The sequence below is a fragment of the Mastigoproctus giganteus genome, chromosome 4 (assembly GCF_048544385.1).
Source record: "Mastigoproctus giganteus isolate SK-2022 chromosome 4, ASM4854438v1, whole genome shotgun sequence".
NCBI classification, from domain to species: Eukaryota; Metazoa; Arthropoda; class Arachnida; order Uropygi; family Thelyphonidae; genus Mastigoproctus; species Mastigoproctus giganteus.
This window is the reverse complement of record NC_143578.1, coordinates 244,612,607-244,629,496: the sequence shown is the minus strand read 5'-3', so window position 1 is coordinate 244,629,496 and position 16,890 is coordinate 244,612,607.

Sequence of the window (16,890 nt, the reverse complement as noted above, 5' to 3'; positions counted from 1 at the left end):
GATTTTAAACTCCTAATCCTTCACATTTTTGTTACACTCCTGAAAGAAGAATTTTATGATCATGCTCTTTCAATTTTCTTTTTTTTTTTCACACTTTTGAACGGTCCATTGCAAATATACTTCAGTTCTTCAAAAAATACAAAACATTTAGTGGTGTGCTCTATAAATCAATTAAATTTTCCAAATATTTCATAAATTTTAAAATATTTTTTGTGACCGTTTTAATAATTATTAATAGTAAAAGAAGATTTTATAAATTAATTTTGAAGATTTTTAATTTTTTATAACCCATTTAAAATAAAGTTGTCGCTTATAAACTTGCGTTGAAATCTCTTCCAAGTTTGCATTTCCAACCAACATTATTACAGTAGAACTCGGATAAGAAGTTTTCCAAGGGACTGCAAAACTTCTTATTTAGGTTTTTCTCGAAATTTTATTATTAATATTAGTATTATTATTTTTTCAGTAATGCTCGCATGAAAACAATCAACGCCTTCACAACGAGTTGCCCTGACATAGCACTACTTTTTCGAAAACTATCTTATTAGCGTCATCACATCACCAAAATGAGTTTCACGACTTAATACGAAGATCAGTTCGTGAAATCTAGGATTAAACATTATGCGTTCAATCCTTTGCAGTCGTAGCATATGAGCTGCAGCAGGTATAGAAAAAATAGGGATTAAACATCACAGTCAGCATTCACTCGTGTGCAAACTACAGAGCGCAGTCTCTCAAGCATCATCCTCAGGCCCCCACTATTCTTTATCATTTACGAATGATCTGAGCAAAATCTACATTATACTAAATACACAAATAACGAATTATTACCATACGCACTAAAACACACGCTCTACTTAAAATTTTATTAAAATCTGGGAGGGAGTAAAGTACTTTACAAAACTGTTTACTAAACTGTTTACAAAACTGTTTACTATTAAACGATATTGCCTTTTTCTTAATTTGAGTAAATCACAGAAGATCCACGAAATTATCTCTGCTTTGATGTGTTATTTAAATCCCCCAAATATGAACAAGTTAGGTAATATTATCTAACGCCCTCAGTGCGTTACATTTCACGTAGGGTCGTTTTTTCAGCATAATATTCATTCGCTCTTAATAATGTACTTTCTTTTAATAAAAATGTAAATACAACACATACACTGTGCTGCCACTTTATTAGTTACACCCCTGCTGCGCAGTCCCACAACGTTGCAAGTCACATGACCACACTTGTGGATAAAAATGCAGCACAACAACCGTTCTAGTATCAACCTACAAACCGTAGAAAGAATTGGGAAAAGGAATGATTTAACGGACTTCGAACGTGGCATGGTAGGAGGTGTAAGAAGTGCTGGACAAAGCATCTCTGAAACGGCAGTTCTCCCGAATTTTTCACGCACCACAGTTTCAAGGGTGTGTCGAGAATGGAGCAACGAACAGAAAACATCCGTTCAACGGCACTCCTGTGGAATAAAATCGCCTGTTGATGAGAGAGGTCAGAGGAGGATGGCTAGAATTGTGCAAGCAAATAGAGGGGACACAATGTCGCACATCACGTCAGAATACAACCTTGGTGCGCAGAACAAAATATCGCAACGGATGACTTTGTCACGAATGGGGTACAACAGCCGACGGCCACATCGTGTACTTTTGTTATCAATGAAGAACAAGAAAAAGCACGCCTCCGGTGGGCACAGCAACACCAGCACTGGACTATCGAGGATTGGAAAACAGTTGCTTAGTCTGACGAGTCGAAGTTAATGGTACATCATGTTGATGGAAGGCTCAGAATTTGGCGAAAACAACATGAATCCATGGATCCTCCATGTCTAACTAATACTGTGCAAAGTTTGGGGGCAGTGTTATGGAGTAGGGAATGTTTTCTTGGCACACGTTGGGTCCACTGATACCCATAGATTCACATCTGAATGCCGCATCGTACATTAACATCGTTGCTGACCAAGTGCATCCATTCATGTTGACAGTTTATCCTCAGTTAGATGGTTCGGTGGGGTGACCGTTGATGATCCTATTCAGATAGCTGACAACCTCATTTTGCATTCAGGGAAGGGGATGCCGGGAGTTTATCCAACCCCAACAGAGAGCTAAACGAAACGATTTTGTAATTAGTGGGACGAAAGTCGAATAGAAATTGTTCGAGAGTGACACATCAGGAAACGGGAAACATATTGTGCAAAAAGAATAGCTGCATCAGAACCAGGGGCAAAGTTGGACGTTGTACAGCGGAAATCATCTTTAAAGGGCACAAAAGGTGATATAGTTGTACACGTTGTCACTAACGATATTAAGAGTAGGAGACCGGCGGAATTACTTAACAAGTACAGGTCACTGTTGAAAAAGAACCGTGAATTAGGGTTGAATTTGAAAGTGTCTGCAATTCTGCCCAGACACGATAGGAGGGAGTATATGATGAGAGCCTTGTCGATCAATTCGGCCCTGGAAAGATTGTGCTAAGCTCAAGGGGTAGAATATTTGGAAAACTTTTCGGACATTTTTAAAGTTTTAATGGATTACAATAGTTATTGTATTGTACCAAAAGTGTATCTTTTTTTTTACTCTTACTTTCAAGAAAAGTATTTATTTAGAAAATGAAGAAATAAAAATAGAAAATGAAGAACAAAAATTCCGTCCATTTTTGTAATCAAAAAACAGCTAAACGAGCAAAATTTTACACATGGGTAGGCCATAAACTTCTGCCTGTTAATTAATAGTTGCAAAAGTTTAAAGATAGTTTTAAATACATTTAATAAATAGTCTTAAAAATGTAAAAACTATATACATTTTAAGAAAATGTTATTTACTACTATATTTCAACAATTTTTATAATTTACTTTAAATTTGGCAACGGTTAAATTGAATTTTGATTAAAAAAATATTTGGCGTTATAAAACAAAAAAAAACTTTAAAAATATTTAAGAAAGTTTAAAAAAATTAAATTAGATATTTTTATTTCTCCAAAGCACGCTCAGTATTTTCGAAGAGAATCCCACATGTGTAGAACACCGCTACATGATTAATATGTAGAAACAGATTTTTTTTTTTTTTTTTTTTTTTTAATTTTCTTGCGAGTATAACAATATTTCACAATTTATTAAAGGTTCCTATAATTGTGTTTTTTTTAAGTTTCTAATTATAAATAAATAAAATTTTTTAACAAGCTTCAATACCATTTATTTAAAAGATATTCTACCGAAAATTAAAAAAATACAGTCTAAAAAAAAACGCGCCATTAAAAAGCGAGAGTTTTAAAAGGGCTGCAGTATAAATATTTGCTTATTATGTGTATAAGTTGATGCCACCATTTCAGAAATATATAACGATTTATTATCTACTTCCATTTTAAAATACTTTTAAAATTTATTTAAAATTTGGCGACAAAAATTTTGTAAAATACTATCCGAGGTAATTGTCAACTTCAGCAGTTTGTCTCGATTATTCAAAATAATAAAGAAATTTGATATTAAAACAATATTTTCACAATTTTACTCTTCCCAAGCTTTCTTCTAAGTTCTTAAATAACAGGAGCAGTGTGTGAAATCAAGGAAAGATTAAACCAGTCTGATGAAAAGCCACTTAAAAGGAAATGAGGGATTCCAATATTTATACCACAGCGACCTTGCAGTTAGCATTAGAAAAGGCACATGATGCATGAAAGCAAACTTAAAAAAGCATCAGCCAAAAAAAAAAACCTTATTTTATCCGTCCACTCGTTCCAAATGTTTCTCAAGTTCTGCCTTGAATCTATTTAAGCTATCAACTTCTACAACGACAGATGGCAGTCTGTTCCACCAACCAACCACCCGCTGGCTAAAGGCAAATTTCCGCACGTCTATCCTACATCTGTCTTTCCTCAATTTGAATTTATGCCCTCTCAGGTGATTTTGCTGAGCTAGAGGAAGAATCCCATCAGCATTGAGCACGCTCAACCCATTCAAGGCTTTATACACCTCTATCAGATCACCTCGCAGGTGCCTACTCTCCAGACACTGTAAGTTGCAAAACTTAAGCCTTTCTTCGTAAGAGCACCCCTTTGTTCCATTCACTAATCTTGTTGCCCTTCTCTGTACTCGTTCCAGCAGCTCTACATCCTTCCTAAAATGAGTCTTCCAGAGCTGTACGCAGTACTCAACGTGTGGCTTCACCATTACCTTGTACAATGGGACAATCACCTCCTTGTCTCTGCTATCAAATTTCCTGTATATCGTTGAGATGACCCCACGAGTGTCCTGGCTGCTTGTCGGACAACTTCATATTTGAAGGCCCAATTACCCACAGGTCTTTTCCATTCTCCACTGGCCCGAGTGTAGTACCAGGCCTGACGCGGCCGAGTGGTCAGGAGTGACAGTGTGTGGCACGCGTTATTGATTGGACCGGGGTTCAAGCCCGTGACTACTAAATACGATAAATATTGGTATCGACGATTTATTGTAAGTTCTACCGACTTGGTTATCGTGCTGGAGTATAAACAGAATTTATTTATTTACCACACTGTTGGTACGCCACTCGTGGGTGGGTTCATGCTACTCATATGCAACACTTTTCATTCATCGTGTGAAAGTTCAGTTTTCACTTCTTAGCCCATCTGACTAACGTTAATAGATCCTGTTGAAGTAGTGTACGGTGTTTAATGAACCCTGGGGGCAATGGTGTTGAAAAAGTAACATTAGTCACGAAGACCAAGGTCCATTCGTTACCTGTTTCCTCCCACTGAACCATTCCTTTTATCCACCGCAGCAACTTTCCCTTAATGCCACACTGCTCACATTTGTACAGCAGTGTTGCACGTGCATCAGTGTTAAAATCTTTCTCGAAATCCAAGGAAATGATATAAATTATGTTTTTCATCCATTTCCTTTGTGACCACATCGTAATATCCAATCAAACTGGTCAAAGAGGTCCCTCCTCAACAAATCCACGCTTTGATTGCAGCGTAATTGCCCAGATGGTCTTACATTACTACTTTAATCGGTGATTCCATTATTTTTTCTGGAACAGACGTTAAGCTAACAGATGTGTGATTACTCCCTCACTCCACCACCTTTTCATCCCCCTTATGAACTGAGGATACATCTGAACACCTCTAATCGATGCGGATCTCCTCTGCATCCAAGGAAGCTCTCATCCTTTTGGGTTTCTCTCACTTCCGCCGTCTCCCTTAATAACCGCAGGTGCTTTTCTTTCGTCTCACTCGAACAATTTCTATTCCACTTTCGTCTCACTAATTAAAAAATCATTTCGTTTAGCTCTCTCTCTCTCTGTTGGGGTTGGATAAACGCCCGGCATCCCCTTCCCCGAAGAGTTCCTCGTGTGTGACTGCAAATGCAAAATGTCTGAGCAGGATCATCAACAGTCACCCCACCGAACCAACCGATGTGGAGGTGACCATTCTGCAGTTTATATACACTGGGGTTCAAAGAAGTGCATCAGCCCTTAAAATTGTTATAGTCAGTCGGAATAACGTAAGCGTATAGCAATTTATCTTAAAAACAGTATGGCTGTTTTCTTGAATTTCCAATATTTCTTAAAAACAGTATGGCAAGATTAAAATTAACTTAGGATTTATGGCATTAGCATTCTTACTACAAATTGTAAGAATTAAAACTTAAACATTCTTCAGCCTACAGTTTATTTATTACTATTTCATTGTATTATAAGCTGTGTTTTTTTTTTTATCGAAACTGGAAATTAGTAGGTAGGTTCTCTCTAACGAAAAGGTAATAAAAAATTAGATGGACAGCGTTGGTAGAATAATGAAAGAGAAGATGGACAGCGTTCAACTTGTCTTCAGAATAAAATTTTCAACAGGTGTGGCGTAAAAAGGGTCAAACGGAAAAAATAGGATTTGAACTCGTGTCATCGAGACGAATGTTTCCTATTTTTACTCTTTCAATTTGTGTTACCTCATCATGCTGAACACGGTATGAGACAATATTTAAGACAGTAGTAAAACTTAAATAAATCTGCAGACACATGAATTTTTAATTCTTTCTATTTAAGAAAACTGTTTTAAACAAACATTGCCATACTCTTACGTTATTCCGACGACAATTACAATTTTAAGGGCTGATGCGTTTTCTTTGAACACCAGCGTAAATAAAATCTAGAATCATATTAAGAGTACGACCACCGGCCGAATAACTTAACAACTACAGATCACTTTTGAAAAAGGCTCAAGGGGTAGTATTTCTTTCAGCCTGGTCTGTACTTGTTAAAAGAAGGGACTGCTTCTACAGGGATGGGATACACTTAAATAGAAAGGGTGCAAGAATATTTGCTGATGCTGTCGAGGCAGTGTTAGGTGGGTCAGAAAACTGCTAGCTTGGGGGGATACAAGGACTAAGAGTTTAACAGTAGCCACTGGCAGAGTTGAAAGTGATTCTTGCACTGCCTCTATTGGAATGAACAAAAACAGGTGTTGCAGGATATTTCAGAGACTGCTGGAAGTTATTGCGGCACAAGTAAACACATGGGTTAGCTACCCTAAAGGCACCTCCTTTAGGGTAGCTAAGAAAAAGAACATGTGCATGTATACCTGCGTGTACACCAATGCTAGGAGTTTAGTAAATAAATTTGATGAATTTGAGGTATTGCTCAAAGCATCAAAGGCAGATATTGCTGGGATATCAGAGACGTGGTGTCACACAGATATAAGGGATGCAGAACTGCAATTTGGGGAGTACAACGTCTACAGAAAGGATAGACAGGATAGGAAGGGGGGAGGGGTTATGCTATTAGTTAAGAAATACATAAAATCCAAGGAAGTGAAACCAGTGGACATCGCTGGACAGTGCAGTGTCGAGTCAGTTGGGTGTGACATAAGCATTGGGAGATCAAAATTGAGAGTAGGAGTGTGCTATAGGGCTAATGACTCTGATGAGTATAATAAGGAACTGTACAGGGAAATAGAGTGGGCCAGTAAATCAGAGAGTCTTATAATGGGAGATTTTAATTTCCCAGATATTGACTGGAATTTGGGGGCTGGTCACTCACACACTAGCAAGGCTTTTGTGGATTTATCGGATGATTGTTTTCTACATCAGCATGTTCGGGAGGCAACAAAAGGGAGCAATACTCTTGATTTGATTATCAGCAGTGATTCTTCATGCATTAAGAATCTGCAGGTAAATGAACCACCACTAGGTGGCAGTGATCACAGTGGGCTGAAGTGGGATTTACTCAAAGAGGTAACTACCATTAGGGGTAAAGGGAAGGGGTATTGCTTTCGTAAAGGGGCGACTACGATGGACTGAGACAGTATTTAAATTCTATACAGTGGGACCAACTGATGATGTTACCCCCAGCAAATTCAAAATGGGAAGCATTCAAAGAACTTATCTTGGAAGCTACTAGGCTTTACATACCAACTAAGAAATATTGTTCAAGGTTTAGGCCAAAATGGATGTCACATGAACTAATGAGACATGTGGCAGAGAAGAAAAATGCATGGGATACATACAAATTAACACGTGACACAGAAGCCTATGATAGATACAAGTTGATCTGTAACCAAGTTACAAAGGAGGTTAGGCAGGCGAAGGCAGATTACGAGAAATCTTTGGCAAGGGATGCAAAGAAAAACAGCAAAGAGTTCTTTACTTATGTAAACTCTAGAAGGAAGGGGATGAATCAGATTGGTCCACTTGATATCGATGGGTCAACTGTTGATGATCCTGCTCAGCTAGCTAAAAAAATGAATGAATATTTTGCATCGACATTCACACATGAGGAGTTATTCAGGGAGGGGAATGCCAGAGGTGTATTCAACTCTGGCAGTAAGCTAGAGAATCTTGTAATAACTTAGAGTAAAGTGAAGCAGAAATTGTTGAAGATAAACTCTTGGAGTGGTAATTGATCACAAACTGAGCTTCCTGCCACACCTCACCCATCTCAGATCAAAAGTCAATAAGCTGTCTGGCTCCATTATTCGTATCTCCAGGAGTGACTGGGGCCTTTCCAAGAGGACGCTTCGTCTGTACTATAAAGCAGTCTTCCTGCCAATTGTCACATATGCAGCCAGTGCCTGGTTTCACCGAGTTGGCTTGGTCAAGATGAGAAACAGATTGAGTTCCATCCAACGTACAATGCTACTGGCTACCCTTAGAGTTTGCAGAACAGTTTCTACAGCAGCCATCCAGGTCATAGCTGGAACTCTTCCTCTGGATTTGTACGCTGCTTATAGAGCACTAGTATTTAGAATAAAAAACAACATCCCCACTAAGTTCCTTGACATCGAGCTTGATCTTGACACTGACCCAAAAGCTGAGAAAGCCAGATGCTACAACGAGTTAGTGAACATCTGGCAGACCCGCTGGGATACATCCCAGGTTGGAGTGGTTACTAGAAGATTCCTTCCTGATGTAACCTTTACATCCTCTAATTCGGTCCAATCCTGGCTTTCGCTCACCATGGAGACTTCCTTCCTAGTTACTGGCCATGGCTCTCTTAATGAAAAACTACACCAACTAGGCCTCTGCACGACTGACCTGTGCTACTGTGGAGCCAAGGAAAACTGGTGGCACCTCCTTTTTGACTGTATTCTGTACGAAGACTTGAGACAAGGTTTAGTGAACACCATCCCAATATCGGAAAACCAATTAGACCAGTTACTCCAAACCCCTGAACGTTTATTTGCTCTTCACAACTTTGCTATGGAAGTCTTTGCTCGAAGGAGGAGGTCATATAGAGTGGTCAACACCCCCGGCATTGGGCCTGAAGTGGATTAGACAATGGTGTTTTTTTTTTTTTTTCTCTCCTGCTCCTCCTTGCATTCTGTTTGGAGTCAGCCACTCCACACTTACTTTTATTATATAAATAATATATATATATATATTTGTTTAAAATTATTTTAATTTAATTTTATTATTTTTTTTAACATTATTATTTCTATTTATTTTTTTTCTCCAAATTTATTTTATTTTATTTATTTTGTTTTATCTATTCATTTATTTATTAATTTTTATTATTTTTTTTGTTTTATTTTTTTTATTTTTATTTTATTTTTTTTTTCCCATTACCTACACCACGGGTGGTTTTTTTTTTTATTTCCCTTTTTTTTGCTGAAGTCCCTCTGGAATTTGCCCCCAGAGGATCCTGACCTACCTGCTGGCAACATCATGTGGGTCAGAGTCTCTTTTGAGACAGTACGTGCATTACTGGGACTGGCCCACCTTCCCGTGGTGTGGACGAGTACCCAGAACCATCTGTCCAGGTGATTGATGCTTCTGGGTAGCCAAGAGGCCAGAACAGAACACACACACAATACACACAAACCTACGTCACACACATATCTAGCCCATCTGTAGTGATTCTGTTCTTCACAGAGATACGAGGAGGAGTTGAACAGACGTTCTAGGTGCAGCCCATTACATATACACATGTCCACATGAAGATAAACACAGGAAGGCGTTAATTGCTTCAAGACTGTTACTCCTTGCTTCTTCTCTTCACCAGATACTGCCTTCTCGACGTAAAAAAGAGGAAAATAAAATAAAATAACTGGTGTGTGCCATTAACTGAGTGTTTACAGAAAATAAAGCGATTTTCCGGAATATGTGTGGAGTTTTTTAGACAAGGTACAGCCCAGAACCAGATTTATAGAATTATTATTGGTTCAGTTTGATTTATATTGATTGTGCAAATAATGACGTCTAATGACAGCTCTTCATCCGGTGAGGATGAATCTGAAAATTTTCCTTCTCTTCCGCCTAAGGCGCCACGGAGGACTCCCCATCCTTCACATAAGAAAAAAAAGAATAAGAGCAAGAAGAAACTGAAGCTCCTTTTGTCCCGGTGTGAGACTGCTGCTTCTGCAGATGAACAAGTTAAGCTAAAGTCTTTAGAGGCAGTGGAAAGTCCTCCCGGACGCCCTGATGCTGACTCTCCTGATATCAACCTTGTTTCCAAGGATCCCCCCTCCAGCTACTCCTGTTGCGGCATCTGTTTTGGACCGCACATTTGCTTCTGGTCTTAGTTGTTCTGGCTGGGGATTCCTTCCTATTCTGGAATTGCAGAAAATATGAGTCTTGAGGATGCTCCACAGCGTCACAAAATCATCTCTAAGCTGCATAAAGAACTGATATCTTTTATTAATTGCAGTGCAAACGGATACACAGAAACAGCAGCGAACTACATCCATGACCTGTGTTCAAGCCTGGAGATAATTGCCACGGAGCTGCTAATCGACAACGAGAAGCTACGCGCCGTCAACGATGAGCTACGATCCAGAGCGATCATCCTCGAAAAGTCTTTGACACTTTCACTATAAACCCACCTACATCTTCATATATCCAGATCCCACTCCATCATTTGCAGAAGCTCTGAAGAAGGGAAACTCCCCACTTTCTTGTGGTTCCAACAAACCTTCCACATCCTCGGCTCCAAACAGTCTTCAACTTGGTCCCAAAACCCAACCACCACAGAATGTCCTTCGCCTGAGAGCCAATGACACCAGCGAACTGAAAACTAGCCATGAGGTGAAGGAGTTTGTATCCAAAACGATCAAAAGCGATTTCAAGATGGTTAAAGTAAAATCTCTCAGAGTGATAAGAAATCGCGGAGTCATCGTGGAAACCGCGTTCAAGCAAGATCTCAATACTATCTCCTCCTCTGCGTCACTCTCTGCTGCTGCTGGCGTCGCCACTTCTGCTCCAAAAAGATCAGATCCTGCCATTATATTCTATGGCGTTCCCAAAACTACGCAAATGAGGACTTCTTAGAGGACCTTTACTTTAAGAATCTCATTGATTTAGGGTTCTCAAACGAGGAAATAAAGGAGGGCACTACGTTCCAGTTCAACACCAAATCAAACTCATCCTCGACTAATGATATGGTGATCAGCTTTGCACCAAATATTTATAAAGAAGTACTATCCCGTGAACGGGTGTTCCTTGGCTGTGGCTCCGATAAGTTTAAAGCATTTACGATAGTAACCAAATGCTTTCTTTGCCTAGGCTAGGGGCACACCACACAGCATTGCACTCACAGTTCTCCTACCTGTGTTCTCCATTCTCTCAGGTAGTCACTGTGTCCGTAGCGGGCACGTCATTGCAGAGTGTCCACACAAAGAAGAACAGCCTATCTGCATTAACTGTAAGAGGCGCAAGAGGGCTTCACAGCACTCGGTGAGAGATACAACCTGCCCTGAATACCAAGTTGCCCCCCTGGAAATGATACGGTTCAGAACTGCTGATGGAGAGTAAACCGAACAACTCTGCATATGAGGTGAATCAGAATAAAACAACTCCTGATGATGTTCACTCTCATTCTTTTCCCAGCACTCCACAAAACCTTAAACTTAAAGTTCTTCAAATCAATGGACATAGGTCGCGAATCGTCGCGGATGAGATTCGGCTGGCTGCAGAGCAAAACGCCGTGGATGTGATCTCTACCAGGAGCCATACTTCTCGAAGGGTCAGCTTGGGCATATCTCCAAGATTATGGGCTATTCCATTTATGCTCGAGTGGTACAACCTGTGCCCCAAGACCCTAAAACATGCATCATCATTTTAAATTAGGAGTAAATGAAAATGTTTTCGTGGTAGTCATTAAGTCTTACGGTTCCTGAACTTTCTTTTTTTTCAGCATCCACTGTGGATATTTATGGTTGCGTTTTGTTCGTGAAATGTTTTTTTTTTTATATTTTAGCCACAACGCACACGAGGAGACGATGAGTGAAAAAAGAATGGAGGAAGAAACAACGGAATGGAAACAACCCATCACAAAAGGCAAATTATGATTTAAAAACAAGAAGAACATTGTGAGAATGATTTTGTGGGGGTGGGGGTTTTGTTATTACTTTATTTATTTTTTTGTTATTTTATATATTCTTAAAAATCCCCACTTTGCATCTGACTTGTTATCTCACGGAAGAATTCCGGTTCTGAGGGAGTTCCTATATTAGTGCACTCCTCCTTTGGATTTATTTTTCTGTGTGTTCAGAAATGCTCAAACACTATTTGCATTAAGTTAAATACAATTAGTTTATTATACATATTTACAAATAAAAAAATCAAGCAAATCATTACACATTATTCACTTCATATATAAGTACATGGCATGGATTACGTTCCTGGTCATTAGGCTCTCCCATCCATCATCTTCTTCTTACTATTGGGCCACTAACACTCTCGTACAATCAGTTTCACCTAACTCTTTCTTAAATACAATTGACATTTTATTTATTATTCATACTTATCTAGCACAATCCTACATTCTTCTTCGTGGTTAACACAATTCTTCTTCTAGAATTTAATGTCCACTTTACAAATTATTCTGGTCTAGTCTCACCCTAACACAATCAAATTACCCGTTCATGAAATATACATTGGTTTATTTATTTCTTCATTCTCTCAGGTAAATTTCAGCATTTAGCGACTAATTGCACCACTTCTCTACTTCCGTAACATTATACAAGTTAACATACTCTGTACCTGCCCTATAGGTTAACCCGTCCAAAATTATTACTTTCCCTCCATTAATTAATCAGTAAATAAACCATAAATATAAACAATCCTTCGTTAAACTAATTCTAAAATATTTCTTTACTCAACTATAGAACCTGCACTGAGTTTACTGAAGGTGTTCTTACCATCTCAGTTAAAACATTTCCTAATCTTCCCTACAGTCCTTTGCAAATATATAGAGGTACATAATCTATACTTTACTTAAACTATCAGAACTTAGTGAACTCACCATAACTGGTTCTACTGGTGGATCACTTCCGGGGACTGTTTCCCGAGCCTACCCCTCCGAAAAAAGCTTTCATCACACCTTTCTTGCGCGCTCTTCCCTTTTTATTTCCCGAAATTACGTACCACCCCTCCTTTTCTCAACCAATCATTTCTATCTGACCATCGTCATCTCCATTCTCATTTGCCTCGACCCATGACAGGAAGGTCGAGCTCCTTCTGGTGTAGAGAGGACTTCCAGTTTCCAGAAATTTCTCGAACCTTCTAGAAAGGTGACCGGAAATTCTGGATTTCAGAATCTTTCCAGAACCATCCAGAAAACATCCGCGTCCATTTACTTGATTCGTCTCGCCTTATTATAAAATTACCACCCCCGCTTTGTTTACGGTAAACAAGAACCGCTCCCCACTGGTACTCCTATTGTAGTCTCTGGAGCACTCCGTCCCTTGCCATTCCATCAATTAACCCCCCACTGTACCGTCTCGATATCTTCGCATGGTCCTTCAGGTAGTGGGCGCTGATCCTATCTCTCTTTGTATATGTTCATTTTGCTCTTACATTAAATATAGACTCCACTTAATTTAATTCCATCAGCGTGAGACCCACTGTCTTAAACGATATTTGTGATTTGTAATGTGTAACACTGTAGCTTAGAATTAATCTTCAAGTTTGGGAAACAGTCATTGTTATAATAAAAATATTTCTTTTGTAAGATGTTGTGTCTCGCAATTTCAATTGAAATCAGTATCAGTATTGAAATTGATACTGATTTCTAAACAAAAAAATTATTATTAGATCTTTAATATGAGAGATGCCGAATGGTGTATGACGTGAATTAAGACTAAATGCATTACAATCTTAATTCATATTAACTCTGGGCCTCCCACAGTTGTTTTTTTTTTTGTATTATACGAAAATTTTTTTTCTCATGAACTGAGACCGAAGGCGTCCCATCTACTGGTCCACTACTGGTCCACCTTCCCGTGGTATCGCCAGAAAGGCTGCTTTTCTGCTGATCTCCGCTTCTAGGTAGCCAAGAGGGCAGCGCATCACAACACACCATACATAAAATACAGAAACATCACACTGCTCTAAGTCTAGCCTAGCTTATAGAGTGTGTTAAAGCCTGCAGTTTGAAGTAACGTTCTAGGAGCAGCCCTAATAATAACACGTGTCTCTGGTGGGTTGGGTCAAACAAGATGTAGTGGCCACGTTCATCCACCACCATTCCCGATACACTCTTCATACTGTAGAACGGAAGGGGATAGTGCAATTTCAGTACCAACCCTGCGACAGAGTGACCCACGCATTGGCACCCACTGTCATCCCTCTTTCAAAGTCGGTTAACCTTTATCCACACTAACGTCGAATTCCGTGTACGTGAATACAGCGTAGTTAAATACCCCCAACCTTCTTCCTCCCCTCCCCCACTCTATCTATACACGACGCGAGCGCCCTACACACTAAATTTAATCTAGCCCAAAAATAATCTTCGCCCAGTCTCGGCCTAATTATCCTTCGCATTGCCCCACTCCTGCCATATGAATGCATGCACACGTGCTGCATGCAAACATCCAAAGTAATTACGACTGCATGAATGCGTATACATCATGTATCGCTGTTCTGTATATGTATGTGTTCTCATATGTGTACATAAGGTTTTTTTTTTAGGTTGTAGCCGCTGAAATCTCAGGAAATTACGCGGCAGGACCTGCCAGAGTAACTTAAGCCCACTGTGTTCCTGGTCTGCCTCCACGGGGCGAAGGTGGGGCAACGCTGGACTCCAGCGGCTATCGGGTGAACAACGGTACGCGACATTACAATTCGCGCGCATTTTTAAATCTGTGGCGTTCCCAGGAAACCGGTTCACCCACAAAGAGATCAACGCGGAGATGGGGGAAGTGCCACGTGACAACGATATACCTTTTACACGAGGCAAATTTTACACGAGGCAAATTTTGCCAATTCTGATGTGGAAATATGAACGCCATCGAAATTTCCCCGATCTTCTTTTTAGTTGTTCCAACGGAAGAAACATTCATTTTAGAACTTTCTTTATCGATAAATATTCTTTGATGATTATTGCTGGCAAAGAAATTATTCTCGTTCTTAAAAAAAAAAAGTAAAAGAAAAGAAAGCACTTCGCATAAAAAGTAACTTCAAAATTAAGTTGTGCAATCACTTTCAGAATCGGGAATGAAATCCGCACTTCCCGTAGTTGTTTGCTTTCTTCCTTTCTTGCTTTCTCTGTAGACCCGAGGAAGAAGGCGATTTGTTTGCTTTCTTCCTGGGGTGAATAGAGGAAGAAAGGGACTCTGGAGATACGGTACGGTCACGTATGAAATCCTCCGAGCATCGTAGACAGGTTGCAAGGAAGAGCCGTTCAACGATTTAAGAAATAATTGCTAGTTCAGATAAGGGGACGTCATAAAGGCTATCGTTGGACCACGCTTCGAATATGTACTTGTATTGTTGCACAATCGTACTTTCTTAAGTAAGTATGACTGCGCCGTCATATTCTTCTAAGAAGTTAGAACTATCGAATCCACGTATTATCGTAAAGTGGGGGAATGACCAGACTGACTCCAGATATCACACCGGTCACGAAAAATGCGTCACGCACTCTAACCACCTACTAGTGAGTGCTCAGCGCTGACTAATAGTGACGCGACAGACCGCTATTCGTTCAGCTAACCAGGGCGGTCGTTCTGGTGCATCCAGCGAGATGTTTACCCTAGCTGAACTTGAGTGGGCTGTCAAGCGCGTGGAAAAAGGAAAGAAACCAGACTCATCGTTCTCCTGAAGGAGGTCGATCGTGAGAGGACTGACCCGTCTTCTTACAAGCCCATTGTCTCGCTATCTGTTCTTGGTAAGACGTTTGAAAGGCTCGTAATGAATCGCTTAAAGAAAGTGTACAGAGACAAACAGCACGAGTCCGACCGGCAGGCTTCAGACTGTGTCGTTCAGCCAAGGACGCCGTGGTGAGACTACTCTTGCTGGTTCGTGGCTCTGAGAGCAAGTATGTCCTGGGCATTTTCTTCGATTTCGAGGGGCTTTTGGACCGCCTATGGTAGGAAAGCATTCTATGCCGATTGAGGCTTGTGGACTGTCCGAGTGATATCTACCATCTCGAGCGGAGCTACTTTCACGATCGGAGATTGGTGGTCTATTACCGCTTCGAGAAGGTATGTCACATGGGACCCCTGCGGAACTCCTCTGGAGTTCCGCAGGGGTCCATCATTGGTCCTTTCGCGTGGAACTTCGTCTTGGACGAGCTATTTTGAGCATGTGCATTTGTGCCCACTTCTGCAGCTGCAAGAGGGCGGCATTTGATCTTTGCTCTACAACCACTCGTGCGTTACCTTTTACAAAGAAAATCATGTCATCCGCAAAGGCCAGGCTTTCCACGGGGCCCAGATCCAAGACCAGAAATTCGTCCAGAACAATGTTCCAAAAGAAAGGGCCAAGGATTGAACCCTGCGGGCAGCCTTTATTCACAGGGCGTGTCAACTCCTGGAACCTTGTGCATATTGAGACACTTCTGTCTGTGAGGTAGCTGTTTATTACCTTATAGAGGTTTTGTGGGGCATTTGCCTGGCGAAGTCTCCCTATGTACAATGTTTGTTCTTTTATCTTTTTTCTGCTCTGTTGTGTATTGTTATATGTTAAAAATAAAATAAAAGAAAATAAATAAATAATATCGCTGCCCCTACTTTAATAGAGAGTGACTAAAGACAATCCCAGTAGCGCGTATTCGGGGAACATTATCGAGGCCACGTTTCCTCAAGGAACTGTGCATATACACCTCCCTATTCTCATATGAGAATTCGACCTCAACTACAACTCAAGCTTTCGAAGCGATTATAGTCTCGCTACGCTTCCACTCCAGCCACATTGATATCGCATCTGTGTATATTCCCCAGAGCCTACAATTGAAATTATTGAAGATCTAGGGAACTGGCTCTTAAACCATCTTCGTCCGTCTGCACAACGCCTTGTTTGTGGTGATTTTAACCTGTCTCCAAACCGACATCACCTCTTTATCAGGCTCTGCCAATTCTTCAAATCCATCAACATGACACGGGTCAATGAGAGCCCCACCAGGGGATTGAACCTACTGGATCTCGCTTTTGCTTCAATACCATGCACAGCTGAGGATGATCCCATCGCATTCTTCCTG